The 16,731-nt window shown below is 46.7% G+C and overlaps 1 protein-coding gene across 1 annotated transcript in view; it reads right to left on the minus strand.

The window, feature by feature from the left end:
• The window catches only part of FSTL4 (follistatin like 4), a 390,948-nt gene that overhangs the window by 251,765 nt on the left and 122,452 nt on the right, over positions 1–16,731 (minus strand). The gene's annotated exons all lie outside the window — the stretch shown is intronic.

Raw genomic sequence — 16,731 nt, forward strand, 5'->3', positions numbered from 1 at the left:
CCTCCCAGAAAATATTTACATTTTAGTGGTAGACAGACATTGAAAGGGAAGGGGGCAATCCCTGAAAACACCCCCACTCCTCTGCTCCCCTTGGTGTACTGGCACAGTGTGCAGTGCACACACGCCACCGCATGGCGCACTCAAGCTTGAGCAGCCTATGGGGCAGGGTGGCAGTGTCTTTGCTCCACACTGTGCCTAGTTAGTACTTCACTGTAGGCCAGCTCTGCCAGATGGACTGCTGGTACCTAGGTGACCCCAACTTCCCTCTTCAGAATGCTGGGTCTGGTGCCTTGTTTGGGGGCATCTCAACACCAGCACGAGGAGTCCCAAGGAATAAGGCACTGCAGAGAAATCTTCAGAGTCATGGGAAAGAGAATGGCGTGATGCAGTTGGGGCTGCAGAACTGGCAAGGCCAAGTGAAACCGATGCCAAATAGTCCAGGCCATGGGGGCTTCTTAAAGGCATGAGCAGTGGGGATGAGGGCAGGAGGGTGGAGTCTGGGCTTTGTGACTCAACAAAGCAATCCGGGGTGATCTCTGCAAGGGGAAAATCCGAGAAACAGACATTTCTGAGAGGATGGGGTCCAGAGAGAGCCGTCCCCAAGCATCCACCCCAGGAAGAGGTCTAGGGTGAGGGGTGACCCCACAGCCTGCCTTCTCTCCAGCATTTTGAGGTTTATAGCAACAGTTCCCCAATTCTTTCTGGGAGGTGGCTGATTATCCCATTGGGCTCTCTCTTTTCATCCCCTGCCCCCCAATGTCACTGTGCAATTCATTTTCCCAGCAGGTCTTGTAAGTATTGGCAAATGTAGGAAATTCAAAGGAAATGAAATGGAGGGCAAATTGGATTTCATCCTGAGTAAAAGGAATCAATAGCAATCGATCCCCAGGCCCTCTGCTCTCGGGGTTCCACTAGGCCTTTACTGGGGACATATTGCAGTCAGTTATCCAGCCAAAGTTACAAGCCAGCTTTTAGGTCAAGTTTGATTCAGAAATGTGAAAGGTTCTGTGTTTGGCAGCCACTATACCAGTGGCTTTGGAACATCCACTTAATAGATGACTTTGAAAGAAGAACTCTTTCTGCTAAGAGCTTTACCCAGTTTCTTCATCCAACACAAATACCAGTCTTTCCTCTATTTCTATGCCCTAGGAAAAAAATCCAGGATGCAAATCCACAAAAACCATGCCAATTTCTTCAGGGGAGACTTTTATAGGCAGACCAGCTATAGGATCCATTCTCTTCATGACACACAATATAGATCTCCCCAAGAGAAGGAGGCAGAGGAGGTCACCTGAGGGTGAACCTATTGAGCCCGGAGTGATGAGGCCCTCAGGAGCTCAGAGGCTCAGCCAGGACTGTGCCTTAATGGCTGGGGGAGGCTCTGGGCTCTACCCCCACCACTCTCTCTTAGCTGTCTGCACACACACCGTGCATTCACAGCCTGCAGGGCCCAGGGGAGCCCTGAGAACCATCAACAGTCTTGTCCATCTTTCATAATTCAGGAGAATCAGGGTTAAAAAAAGTGCATGAGCAATCGACATAATTTATATGCTGCAAGTGGACGAGCTGGCATCCTCTCGCATCATAAAGTTTAAATAACGGTGGTTTAACACCAGATGTAAGTGCAGCTGTCCTGAGCGGAACGCCATTAGCTCCATTACGACAGGAGATGGTGCTTTTCCCAGTTCAGCATCCCCGGGAAAGCATCACACCTGTCATCTCAGTGCCACAAGCAGCTGACTTGATGCAGAAATTTACCAGCGCCTTTTCAGATCGGATCCATCAAGGAGCTGGGGCATTCATAGAGAACGGAAGACCAGGGCTGCAGACCCACAGGGAGAGGCAGACGGTGCCAGTGCTTAGTGCACGCTGGACGGGACCTGACTCCAGGTACTCCCAGGTGGCTAGGCTCTTCACACTACAGGGGCATGGGGTGAGCAGCGGGAGAGAGGGAGGGAAGAAGAGGAAAGGGGAGAGGGACAGAGGGAGGGGAACATGAAAAGGTGGGAATGGGCTCTGGGCCTGTGAAACTTGGAGAAGAAACCCCTTCCCTGGGTTTGGCAAAGTCCTTGGAGGGCAGGATGAAGTGATCTAGGCAGGCACCTGCACTGGCTGAGAATCAGTATTTCCATTCTAATCAAGAAACCTTTTGAGGGCTTGCTGTAGACACAGGGAAAGTTTGAGAAAGTCAACAGCAGCCAAAGGCCAACAGGGCTGAAATACAGCAGAAACACAAGTGTGGGCCAGAGGCACCAGCCCCTCTATACTTGGGCTCAGCCAGGATACAGAGCTGTCTCATGTCGCAGATGAGAAACTGAGGCCTGGGGGCAGGGGTTACTTCTCTAAGGCCCCTGGGACAGTTCAGAAAGAAGCAGAATTGTTAGAGTCAGGCAGAAGAAATGGACTTTCCTGTTTCTCTGGCACTGAATTTGCTGCAGCTCTTCACTAGGGAAATAGAACATGAGTATTGCCAAGGTGCAATACCTGTCCTGCTGGCTGTCTGTCTGCCTTACAGCTGTCCCCGCATCATACAATGCGATGCAGACATAAAAGGCACGGTCCTTCTCCCCGCAGGCACTCACCCCCAGCTAGGGAGACATACCTGCAGAGTGCCTGGGGCTTCCATGGAGTTGCACACAGCAGGCTATTGGAGCACAGAGGATGGAGTCTCCCGACCTTGTGATGAAACAGGTGGTAGTGAAGGTCAAAGGAGGCCTGTGACAACCCACCTGACTTCCAGGGGCCAGGCCAGCCTCACGCCAGCCTTCCTAGGAGCCACAGTGCACACCTGCGTGACTGCTTTCTGGGGGGAAGGGGCTGCCTGTGAGTGTGCAAAACCACTGGGGCCAAGAGCTGTGGCCAGGACCATGGCTGCAGGATCTGGAGGCTGTATTCTTCAGGACCAGGGACTGCTAGGAAACGGAGAAGTTGGCAGTACATTGGGACGGCCGCCTGGCCCTGATCCCCCTGGAAATATAAAAACTCCAGCTGCTCTGCTGAGTGTCACTCCTGCCTATCTGATTACCTGGGAGGAAGCTTGTCTAAGAAGATACAGACTGTTCTTGTTGAATTATGCTTTGCCCATATCTCTCAAGTACCCAACCAAAGAATTGAATTTTTTAAAGACGACAAACGTATTTGTGTTGCACTGAGCAAAGAGAGGAAAACAACACAGAATACTTAGCGGATCTGCAGCCCTGGAAATTTTCCTGAGCTAAGAGATTTCTATGCAGGCAATTTCCACAGACATTTCTCATTTAACTAGAAATTCCTCCTGAAACACTAACAACAACAGCTAACACATTCAGCGCTATAGTAGGTGCCAGGCACGGAGAGGTTTACATGTATTAACTCATTTAATCCTCACAACTACCTTGTGAGGTAAGTGCTCTTATTAAATGCACTGTATAGATGAAGGAGGTTAAACAATTGGTCCAAGGTCGCTCAGCTCATCACAACTAGAGCCAGGATTTGAACCTAGGCAATCTGGCTCCAGAATCCATCATCTTCACTATGAATGTGCCACAAATGGTAAATATACCAGAAAGCAAGAAATTAAGAAGAATTGCTTACATTTCCAACGATCTCTGCAGCTGGTTTGGAGGGATTTCTTTAGTTAGTTTTAATAGACCTTGATACAATTAGAGTCCATCCCAAAAAGAATTCAGAGAAGGGCGTTTCCAGCAGGGGAGATTGGAAATGCTTTGATGCTCTGAGCCTTCTGGGTCTATCCGTGCTTGGATGGTCCCACTGGATGCCCTTCCAGGGATCCCCGGCAGCTGAGTGGAGGTACTGGTGCTACTCCTGCCCAGAGAGACCACAACCCACGCATCTAAAAGACAGACATGATGGTGACAGTTCTTGTTTATCGCAGGCTCACCCTGAGTGCAGCTGGATTAGTCATCCAATGCTCCCAACAGCCCCATGTAGCCACTGAGGCTCAGAGGTGAAGTGACTTTTTGGAGGTTATACAAATGGTGAGTTATGAACTTAGATTCAACGTCAGTGCCTAGGACAGTGCCAGAGAACATACATGCTCAAAAATGAATGAATAAATGAATGCATGAGCTAATCCGGAGCTGAGCCCTGGCCTCGCCTGAGCGTGCTACACTGCATCTCCTATGCCACTTTCTACATCCAGGGACAGCACAGGCAGGGGAAAGGCAGCAACAGGACATAGAGTTCTTCTGCTTTCCTGCAGGGCCTCCTTCATGGGGGGGGACTGGAGGTAAGATCAACAGTAGAGACTCATTAAAGACTTAATGATAAATCAGTAGCATTTCTTTTCTCCAATAGTGAACATGCAGAAGGAGAAATCAAGAAAGCCTGCCCATTTACAATAGCCACCAAAAAAATAAAATACTTAGGAATTGAGTTAACCAAGGAGGTGAAAAATCTCTATAATGAGAACTACAAACCACTGCTGAGAGAAATTAGAGAGGATACAAGAAGATGGAAAGATATTCCATGCTCTTGGATTGGAAGAATCAACATAGTGAAAATGTCCATACTACCCAAAGTGATATACAAATTCAATGCAATCCCCATCAAAATTCCAAAGACATTTTTCTCAGAAATGGAAAAAACTATTCAGACATTTATATGGAACAATAAAAGACCACGCATAGCCAAAGCAATGCTGAGCAAAAAAAATAAAGCTGGAGGCATAACACTACCTGACTTTAAGCTATACTACAAAGCTATAATAACCAAAACAGTATGGTACTGGCATAAAAACAGACACACTGACCAATGGAATTGAATAGAGAATCCAGAAATCAACCCACACACTTACTGCCATCTGATCTTTGACAAAGGCACCAAGCCTATTCCCTGGGGAAGGGACTGCCTCTTCAGCAAATGGTGCTGGGAGAACTGGATATCCATATGCAGGAGAATGAAACTAGATCCATACCTCTCACCGTATACTAAAATCAACTCAAAATGGATTAAGGATTTAAATATACACCCTGAGACAATAAAACTTCTTAAAGAAAACATAGGGGAAACACTTCAGGAAATAGGACTGGGCACAGACTTCATGAATACGACCCCAAAAGCACGGGCAACCAAAGGAAAAATAAACAAATGGGATTATATCAAACTAAAAAGCTTCTGCACAGCAAAAGAAACAATTAAAAGAGTTAAAAGACAACCAACAGAGTGGGAGAAAATATTTGCAAAATATACATCTGACAAAGGATTAATATCCAGAATATATAAGGAACTCAAACAACTTTACAAGAAGAAAACAAGCAACCCAATTAAAAAATGGGCAAAAGAGCTAAGTAGGCATTTCTCTAAGGAAGATATCCAAATGGCCAACAGACATATGAAAAAATGCTCAACATCACTCAGCATCCGGGAAATGCAAATCAAAACCACATTGAGATACCATCTAACCCCAGTTAGGATGGCTAAAATCCAAAAGACTATGAACGATAAATGCTGGCGAGGCTGCGGAGAAAAAGGAACTCTCATACATTGTTGGTGGGACTGCAAAATGGTGCAGCCTCTATGGAAAATGGTATGGAGGTTCCTTAAACAATTGCAAATAGATCTACCATACGACCCAGCCATCCCACTGTTGGGAATATACCCAGAGGAATGGAAATCATCAAGTCGAAGGTATACCTGTTCCCCAATGTTCATCGCAGCACTCTTTACAATAGCCAAGAGTTGGAACCAGCCCAAATGCCCATCATCAGATGAGTGGATACGGAAAATGTGGTACATCTACACAATGGAATACTACTCAGCTATAAAAACGAATGAAATACTGCCATTTGCAACAACATGGATGGACCTCGAGAGAATTATATTAAGTGAAACAAGTCAGGCACAGAAAGAGAAATACCACATGTTCTCACTTATTGGAGGGAGCTAAAAATTAATATATAAATTCACACACACATACACACATACACACACAAACGGGGGGGGGGAAGAAGATATAACAACCACAATTATTTGAAGTTGATACAACAAACAAACAGAAAGGACATGGTTGGGGGGGAGGGGGGGAGGGAGAAGGGAGGGAGGTTTTGGTGATGGGGAGCATTAATCAGCTACAATGTATATCGACAAAATAAAATTTAAAAAAATAAAAAAATTAAAAAAAAAATAAATATCTGTAGGAAAAAAAAAAAAAAAAAAAGACTTAATGATGCCACCTTCTCCTGAAGTCTACAGTTTATCATCATTATCGTCTCCCCTGTGGCCTCCAGTGACAATATCCAAATATACAGAGACTTCATCATAGCCTTTCCAAGTTCTCACATTCGGACTAGATAGATGTTTGAATGGATGCCCCCACCCCCAGGCGATGGAACCTGTCCCTTGCTGTAGCTGGGCAGAGGGGTCTCGCAGAGGGGCCTACACTATCTCATCTCAGCTATGTCAAGACAAGGCTCTCCTGTGTCCAGGTCAGGGAGCTGGGAATGAACATCTAGCTCTAGGTTAGACCCTGGGCTAGCCCTGGCTCCTGCCCAGCCAAGGCTGCCAAATTGGTAAGGAGATGGAAGAGATGGAAAAAGCAACCTTTTCAGAAATCTCGCAGCCAGAGTTCATGTTTGGGAGCCACAGCACACCCCAGGCAAGGGCGACTGATCCCCATGAAGGGCCACCATGTTGAGCACACAGTTGGTGCCTAATAAGGACCCTTAGGTTCATCTCATGACTAATCAGGAAGAGGGGGCCAGGTTGAGGGATGGGGGCTTTGGAGGGGCAGTAGCCACCCAGCCTCAAAGGCTATGTTTTCACAGCCCTGAAAAGCATTGCAGCATCTTTATCTTTCACAAGAAGTGGAAATGACTAAGTTGGGTGGGGATGAGGCTCACCAGCAACACAGCAGCTGTCAGAGGAGAAGCATAAACCATTCTCAGCAATATAAATATCACATTTCTTCCTCAATCAGCGAGTTTTAATTTATTTATCCAGCTGAGCCATGATGGATACAGTATGCCCAAATATATTACACAGGGATAATGCAATCTCTTATCCAGGAAACCACCATATTATAGATACTATCAAGCTACTTTTTCAAAAGTGTGTGGTACCCTAGCAACCAAAAAAGAAAAAAAAAATAAAATAAAAACCAACTAGGACATAAAAATTACATTGCATCCGCAATACTTTGTTGAAATTGGTTTTGCAATAAAGCATGTATTGTAAAAACAAAGGTTTAATGATATATCAGTTTGGTGAAAATCTGATTACAAAGCAAAAACACATACATCTAAGTAAAGTTGCAGAGCTTTTAAAAATGAAACTTGGCGAGGACGTCCTGGACAAGCTCTGTCTGGAAGGGTGCTGGATTTTTTTTTTCTTGGTGGTGGGTCTGCACCAGTGGAACCCCTTCCTCCACACAACTCCAGACTCAGTCCAAATCTGAACTTTCAGCAGCAACTGCTGGAGCTCATCAGCCTACAGAGATGGCAGATGGTTGCCTGGACATATAAACCATCTGTCAAGAAAGCAGAATATCTCTGCCCCCAAGATGGCGTTCTCTCATTGTGGAATAACACACAGCTTGGGAACACTTGGAGGGGTTTGTGAGGTGGCCCAGTGCGAGCCAAGGTGGGTGCCACACCCTGTTATAAGGCACCATCCAAATTCCATTGACCTGGAATTTGGTTGTTCTGAATCCCACACAAAGTCTGCCAGTCACTGACTGGGGCTTGAAGGCTTTTATTTTTTGGAGGGGAGAGGGGTGTCTCTTAGCAACCACACTGGGCCTGCAATTGTTGAGACCCTAAGATGTGGGCTCCCAAAGCACTCTCTCCTGTCACAGGGTTCTCCTCTCGGCATTTCATTCAATAGTTCTCTCTGTTAACAATCTCCTCCACAAACTGAGAAGTGCCTTGAGGGCAGGACCATGTCTCATCTTACCTGGTGTCCCACCCCCAGCGTGATGCTTGGCACATAGCAGGCCTCAGCATGGGTTGGTTCAATGAACGCACGAGTGCTAGGCTCCATACCAAAGGAGGAGGGTGGAGAGAGGAGGGAGAGATGTCCCCTGCCCTGAGAAGGTGAGAGTGTCTGGGGAACAGGGGTGAGAGAAGGGTGCACATGCAAGATCCAGTCATCTCCACGTGGAGATTCCTTCCTCTTGTTCCTTTACCTTCCCAGGTACCTTCACCTTCCTCACCTTGGTACTTCCTAGTTTTCCTGACATGGAGAAAGAATAAACTCATTATATTAAAATGCAGGGCATATTATCTTGAGAGGTATTTTTATTTCCCGGGAAAAATAATATGCAAGGAAATGCTTAACCCAAACAATATTTGGGAGTTCTGGGCCTAGTGACCTGTGGGCAAAGGTAACACACTGCAGCTGCTGCCATTAACACAGCAGAGGATGAAGAAAATTTGTTTGGTGAACATGTATGTACATGTGCCTCACTGATTCTGTTTCTTAACATATATTGATTGCCTTTTCACATAAATGTGGCCTCTTAGGAAGGACCAGGAATGCAGATTTGACCAGCTGAGGCTGAGGGGTGAGGGTCTTTGGGGACCTGTAAAGGAGAAATGTCTAGATGGAGAGAAAAGAAGGAAAATCGCAGAGGAGACGTTATGTCTGATAGAGACCAGACTCAAGGAGGCTTCAGGAGCAGAAGATGATACTTATGTTCTTGGAAGAGGTGTGAACTGTGAACAAAACAAAAGGCAAAGAGTTGGTTACACGGCACTACAAACAAGACTCCTGCCTGGTGCCAACTCTACACCTTAGCCTGCGGACAGGGCTCCTGGGCAGGGAGGCCCCGTTCTGTGAACACCTGGGCAGGAGAGGCTGCAGCCTCCTCTGGCACCCAGAAGTCCATGTGTGTGTGCCCTCTGAACCTGCAGAGAGGCCCCTGCGGGGCTCCTGAGGGCCCCGGCCCTCCTTGCCATCAAGTTCCACAGGTGCTGGTTGTGAGATCAGGACCAGTATTCCAAGGACAGTGATGTTAGCAACTTGGGTGTTTCCAATAAAGAGCCTCAGCCACATGGATCAGGCTTTTAGAGGTAATTTCCTGATTACATTAAGACCCCGGGGGCCCTCAGAGGAGCTCTGCGGGGGCCCTCAGAGGAGCTCTGCAGGGCCCCTCAGTGATTTTGATTTCTGTAGCACATCACAGGCAAACACACATGCACACACACACACACACCCCAGCCCAGACCTCCGAACAGGTGGAAATGAAGTCCATTGGCTGTGAAGCAGTAAGTCCAGTGTGGATAACCAGCTAATTCTCTGCCTCCTGAGCACACTGCCTCTGAGGCCCAGACACAGGCTTTCCCTGCTTAGGCCAAAAACCTTTGGTGGTCACTGGCAGTCTGGGTTAGGACCCAATAATATGAAGCTTTCTTTCTTTTTCTTTTTTTGTTCTAGAAAGACTTATCAATGGTCAAGGCACAACATCATACAAAGTTTTGCTTTTAAAAAACCCCTGAGGTACAAGTAACAAGTCACATAAGCCTGCGATTTTCTTCACTGTAGCTTTGCCCCAGCACAGGGAACAAGCCCCCTGTGTGCCCCATCTGTGACATGAAAGGTGCTAGGTTGAGAAGCACACTCAGTCTGGCTGCTCTGGAGGTGAGAGAATGCCTGCAGCCCCAGGACGCCTGCGCTCTTCCTACCTCTGGTTCCATTTGCACCCTGGTGACTTCCTGGTTTTTTGCCCTTCAGATCTCTGCACAGTGCAGAAACTTGCTGACAGGTCTCATGAAATATGACTGGGAAGATTCCATTCCACAGACCCTTGGCAAGGATGGAGCTAAATGGACTGAGTGGAATTTACAACTTACAATTTTCTGTAACATTGTTCCCAGGGTGGGGAGGTAGAGAAGGAAAAAAACAAAACAAAACAAAACAAAACAAAAAACCCCAGAAAGAACAAAAGAAAGCTAAGAGAAAAAAATATAATTTAGAATTCATTCATGATTTATCTGTTCCCTCGCTGTGGCTGCAGGGGAATTTTAACTCTGCTGCAAGACGGCCTAGCTGTTCTGTGTGCCCCGTGCCATGGAGCTGCGAACAGCCTGGGCCACGTTAACCTTTCCTTTGCTGGTGGCTTCCAGCCCTTCACCCTGCTGCTACTGGCCTGGCATTTTGTTCATCTCAGCAACTGGGCAGGGCATCGTGGACCTCCTGTGTCACGCAGGTGGGTGCACCTGGTGTGGACAGACTCGCCCCATTCTCTGCACAAACAAAATGCTCTGAAGACAAAATGAAACAGAAAATGTTTGAAATTTATGTTCTTTGCACTTCTGCTGCTTTCTGCTTTATCCAATGCCATCCCTTTGAAATACTGTGAAGCCCTGAAGGGAGGTGAGTGAGCAGTGCAAAGGAGCCTTTCAGAAATGTCAGCTTCCATGTTAGCCAGCCAAGGCGGCAGGCCAATCAAATGCTTTCAGCCGCCTGTGTCGTTTGCACCCATGGGCTCACCTGCACAGGAGGCATCAGCATCTCAAGCCTGCATTCCCCCACCCCGAGTTTATAAAAGCCCTTCCCGATACATGTCCCCATTCAATTCACTCCTGCCATTTAATCAAGGATTCTTTAACTTCCAGAAGAAAAGGGGACACGGCGACCTTGGGAGGAGTGGACAAAGCCATTAATCAATGGTTTCTGCATGCGAGCGAGGAGAGGGTCCCCTTGTACAGCTGAGCGTCAGATTCCAATTAGTGCACAAGACCTCATCCCAGGACGAAGGGGTTAATACCCATGTCACTGGGCAACAGAAACATGGAGAAAATTCCTTCCCACAGCCTGGCCTTCGACAGGCATCCATCCATCTGTACATTCAGCTGAGCTTTCCCTTCTCATTCTGCACGGTGAACAGTCATTGTTTAAAAATGTCACGATAATAATCAGCTTTTGCAGCAAAGATATGAAAAATGTATTGCAAGATCAAAAGGATGATATTGTCTTCCAGCAGATTACACATTCCGCCCACAGAAAAGGCTAATCTGATGTCCTCAGAGAGGAAATAGGTAAACATTTTCAACATTATCACCATCTGTGTTTCATTTCTTTGGGTCTGCTCAAGAAAAAAAGTTATTTATGTATTAATGAAAAAGAATGATTTTGTCCTTAAGAAAATAGTAATGGAAGCCTTGAGATATACCTGGGTTTAACAATTCCGACCGAGTGCACCCAAGAGGAAACAGGGATGCCTTCACCCAGCCTTCTGGGATACTTGGCCTCCCTCCTCCTGGTTCTCTGTCTTCACCCCCAAACTGAAGCGAGTCCTGGAATTGGCCGAGACAGCATCTCATCCCACGTATTTCACAAGGGAAATACAGCCTCTCCTTGATGGGAACTCCAGAGAGGTGCCCTGGGTTTGGCATCCCCGCCCCTCCACATCGGCAGCCACATGTCCTCTCTGACCCTGCACGCCCCCATCTGTGAGTGGAGAAGGCCCAGTCTCATGGGCATGCCCCCCGATGACGGGCAACTGTTTGCTGGTTCCAGGGCCTCACAGACACGAGGGTTTGGTGTCGCCATTATCAGAGAAGTATGATCATTGAACACGAGGAGGGAGTGGAGGAGGGAAGCACTCAGTGCTATAAAACCTGCAAACTTTTAGATTGTTTCAACAGTGCTGGCTTGGTCAGCCTCCTGTGAAGGCCACGAAACATCCTCCAGGAGCTCTGGAGCAGCAGGGCTGAATGACAGGTTCACGCACACCACATCCAGAAGGGAAGGGGAGAGGCCCAGGGGATATTCGACACCCCAGCTCCTGTGGCTTTTGAAAGTCAGGCTGGTGCTGATGGATGGTTCACATCTCTGCCTCTAATGGAGGTGCCTTCTCACCTCCCCTCCCCCAGCAGATCCCAACTGCCTCTGGGGGGTGGGGGTTCATGGGGCCGAACACTCCAGGGGAACTTTCAGCCAGCAGACTTCCAGATACAAGGGAGACGCCACTGTTTTCTCCCATTTCTTTGGGCCTTTCTAAAGCAAAGGGCACATGTTTAATCTGATTCCAACAACAAAGTGCAAGGCAAACCCACAAACTGTCCCTGAGAGTGCTTTCCTGTTTCCCACCACCCTGGGATCCAGGAAGCCCTTCCTCCACAAGGCAGGGAGAGCGGAAAAGGGAGCCATCGTCAGCAACCACCTGCAGAGAGCCCGCATGGGCAATTAATACCATCCCAAGAGTCACTCAATATTTGGGACAATCAATTGTGATTAGGATTAGATTTTTAAATTCTAGATTTTAAAGAAACATTTGTCTAGAATTTCAAGTGTCAATTTTAATAATGTTATTTGTTTAAAAATTGTTTTGCTCACAGAAATCTACCTCAAAATTGAGTGAATTCAATTAATAGATATTATCAAACATTACTGAGGAGACTGGAGAATTCAAAACAAAACAAAACAGACAGTCCTTGTTCTCAAGCAGTTCGTGGTCTGAGGCAATGGGTTATACCGAAAAGAGACCTGCGGGCCCCTGGTGCCCACCGTGGCCGCCTCTCTGACGAGAGGACACTGAGACCACGTGTGGGCCGTGCTCAGAATGGATGCTAGCTTTGTGAGGGGAAGTGCTTTGGTGTTCATTTCTTGTTTTAGTTTTGATGTGCTCTGGGTTACACACACTGACTTGTGAGCCATGTGTTTGAATGACCATCCCCCCTTTCCTCGGGCAAGGACTTATGTCACACATCTCCTGCTCTGTCATGGACATAATACGGTCTTCCATTCCAAAGTGTTCTTTCCAACAAAGGCAGCAGCAAAGCTGCCTGGGGGATGACAGCGCCGCCTGGTGGGCACCTGTCTGTTCTACCTGCCCTTGGAGCCCATGTCCTGCTCCTCCTTGGGTAGACCACACATTCTCAGCTCCTCTCCTATTTCTTGCAATTTCCAGCTCAGTTAGTTTCACCTTCTCATTTTTCCTCATATGAACACACATTGCTTCTCTCTTCCTGTCTGTGAGCTCCAGGGCTCTATTCCTAAAGAAGCCTATTAGTAGTCCTAAGCCCCATCTCCATTTTAAAAAAGAAAGGACAGGACATATTTTATAGTGAAACTGGAAAAAATAGGCTTTCAGTGGGGCCCAACACAATCCAGAAAACCCTGAATGCATCTGACAGACTCTTTGGAAACTTTCCACAGGCATCATTCACTGGGTCAGGGCAGGCCTGGGTTCTGGTCACACTGGCTGGCTATGTGACCTTGGGCCTAACACCACACCTCTCTGAATCTTAGGTTCCTCATTTGACAAATAAGGGCTTGAACTCAACTACCACTCAAAACTCTTCCCACTCTTACATGCTGTGAGGTTAGCCTCTCACCCTTCTCCAGTTAAACCTGATTCCTTCAGGATATACCAATCGAGAAAATCCCAATTTCTTCTTCAATGTTATTATTTTACCTATAACACTGGGTTCCTTGATATTAATTGCATATGTAGAGTATTTTTAAAGTACATTAGAGATTAAATAAAGTGTAGGACACTAGTCTAGAAATCAGACTACATTTAGAGGAATACTCCTGTGGGGGGAGTTGGGGGATACATTTTTGTTTCCAAAGGTCCAAATAACTGCCTTATGATAAACTGCTGGGAACAAAGCTCTCTTGTGAGTTTCAGACTGCTTGCACAAATCACTTACTCAAATTCCATCTGTCAACACTGCTCTGCTATTAAAATTTCCAATCTAAAGGGAAAATGCCATAACTAGTGTGGGTTTCAATCCCGTGTCTCAATATTGGGACCTGCCATCCACCCTCCCCTGTCGCAACAGACTGATTGCCCTCAGAAGTGGTTCTTCAGGAACAATGGGTGATTCTTATATTCTCAGCATTTTGGTCTCTTGCAAGAGACTTAATTCAATTCCCGAGTAGATTACTGGGGCTTAAAAAAATTTCCTATTCCATATTCTGACTCCACAGTGTAATCTCTTAGTTTTAGTTCACCAATGTTTGTTAGTGTATATCTGTCCTTGAAACATCTTGGGATGAATGCAGATATGATTTTTCCCCTACCCTCCCTCCGCTATTTATATCTAAGCATTTATACCATTTATATGATTTATTATGCCTTTTGATCAGTCTGGAAAATAAATCTCACACATTTTCTTCATCTGAGAACTCCACCCCCCCCCAACATATTTAAAAATAAAAAAATCAAATGACCTAGGATGTTCAAATAAGAAAAGAATTACACATTGTCATAACCACATCTGAAAACCTTCCAGCTCTCAGGAAGGATAAAGGAAGCTCTAGGCCTACACAGCATTAGAGGGAGTCCTGCCAAGCACCTCTGCCAGCCACAATATGAGAGTAAACAATGCTCTCAGGCAACAAGTGGGCCATCTGCTTTCAAAATCCATCCGTGTCTGCCACAGACATTGTTCAAAGAAGGGACAGTGGGGTGGAGGAAGGCAGACAGATCCTTAAGGTCGATCCTCTCTGGGGCAAGATAGCCAGTAACATCTGCTTCTGCGATAGGTCCTCCTATTCCCAAGGCTCTCAGAGAGAGAACTGGCCAGGTAAGGGGCCAGCCAGGTGCTTATGAGCAGGGTTGGCACACACAGCCCTTGAGAGGCAAGGTCTGGGAGCTGGGTACTCCCTTCTCCCCAACACCCTGGCGAATCCCCAGGAGACATGCCAAGCTCTGCACCCGTTTGACTCCAGGATGCGTGCTCTCTCTCACTCACTCCAAGATGTAGGGATCACCTTACTTATGTTCTAGTCTATTAACACCCGACCCTGTGGTCAGAATTCCATTCATCTCAAGTGGACCTGAAGTAGCACATGTAGAGGTTGACTCTATGACCTCCATTTCACTCTAAACAATGCATCCAAGGCCCTTCTGAAATCTCATTTCCACACCAATAGTTGGTTCAGGAAGGGACATGAATCTACTTTGGCCAATGAAATGCACGAGGCACTGAAGAAAGATCACGAAGAAACAGTCTTTTCTTCTCCTGGATGTTGTAAGATCTGCGAGTGACCCTGCTGGGGCCAGCTGGAGGGCTAAGCTGGCCCATTGGAAGGTGGCAGAGGGGAAGGGACCTCATCCACAATATCATCGGTGATTCTAAGCCTGGGGCCTGCCCTACTCCTGGACTTAGCACTATGTGAAAATAACTTTCTCTACCACTTGAGAAAGTCTGAGTGGGGCTTTCTGTAACTTGAGAGAATGAACAGGTGAATTGACAAGACACCCAGCTCCTGAGCTGCCCTGGGCCATGCTGTGAGATCTCAAGAAGAGAGATAAGCTCCCACGATCCTTTGCACTCCTGGACCTCACAAGCAAGTAGAGTCTGCCTCAACTTCTTCTTTGCACAAATCACTTACTCAAATTCCATCTGTCAACACTGCTCTGCGATTAAAATTTCCAATCTAAAGGGAAAATGCCATAACTAGTGTGGGTTTCAATCCCGTGTCTCAATATTGAAAAAAGCCAGGCTGGGGAATGCCACATGAGGTGGGAAATCTCCTCTAGGTTTCACGAATTGAACCTTTATATGCACCTAAAAAAAAAAAAAAATCACAAAAGGCCAGTGGCCTCTCCAGCATCCTTAGTGACAGTGTGCTGGGCCTCACAGGTCACTCTCCCCACTGTGAATACAAGGTAACAAAGACTTGACCAAATATTAGTGGGCTCCTTTGAGGCGTCATCTCCACTGGGCCTCATCCTGATCTGCTGAGCCCAGTTTTAGCAAAGAATCCTGATAAGCCAATTTATCCAGAGTGCCCCACCCTTGATATCCAATCAAGCTTCTCTTCTTCTACCTTGATGTCTAATCAACACCCCCGCACCCCAACCAAGTTCCTCTTAGTAATTTTCCATCCTCTCCCTCACTCTGCCCACTGGCTACAAGTCCCTACTTGTCCCTGTTGTATTTGGAGTTGAGTTCAGTCTCTCCCCACTACTGTAATACTTTTGACCCCTATTGAAGCAGCCTTGAATAAAATCTTCTTTGCTACATTTAACAAATGTTAGAATGATTTCTCTTTACCACCACCCATTCGTTCCCCCTCAGCACTGGAGTTCTGCCCTGCTCTGCCGTGGTCCAGGCCCAGGCAGCCACGCACAGGAAAAGGCCTGTTACCCAAAGCACTGTTCCTCTCTCATCTCATCCTTGCTCCCTGCACAACCTCCAGGCACAAAATTTTTATGTCAATAGGGTACCAAGTTTTCTACACCACAATGAGGATTAAAATTTAAAGTACAAATATCATGTGTCAAGGAGCTTGACTTTAATATAGCGTGAGGTGTGAATGACCAATACCCTTTCTTGAGAGCAAATGATGAAAGAGAATGAATACAAATGACTACATAAATGAATTAATAAATAAAGGTGTTGAGCACCTGAAGGCAGGTAACAGAATAGAAAGCACCAGAAAAAATAGGTAGAAGTTAGTAAGGCCGAAGACTGACTTCTTCGCCTGCATTACCAATTTGCTGCAGGGCAGCTCCAAGCCTTCATATGCCAAACAATTCCACCCATGTCTGTATTGTTTCGTTGTTTTAAATTTAGTCCCAATCACCTCCCAACATGACAGTCACTGAACCAAGAGTGTGTGCTCACTGGCACATCACCACTGTGATGGATCAACAACTTCACACCTCCAGGGTCCCCCAGATGTTTTATCTAGAAGCTCTGCTCCTGACATAACACACGTGCACTAAGGAATGCTGGAGTGCTGCCCCTCCCCATCAGCCCCAAACATGCAAGCACAGAACCAGCCTCTGATCTTCCTTAGCTGAAATCTACCAGGCTCGGTGCTACAGTGGGG

The sequence above is a fragment of the Cynocephalus volans genome, chromosome 2 (genome assembly GCF_027409185.1).
Source record: "Cynocephalus volans isolate mCynVol1 chromosome 2, mCynVol1.pri, whole genome shotgun sequence".
Lineage (NCBI taxonomy): Eukaryota > Metazoa > Chordata > Mammalia > Dermoptera > Cynocephalidae > Cynocephalus > Cynocephalus volans.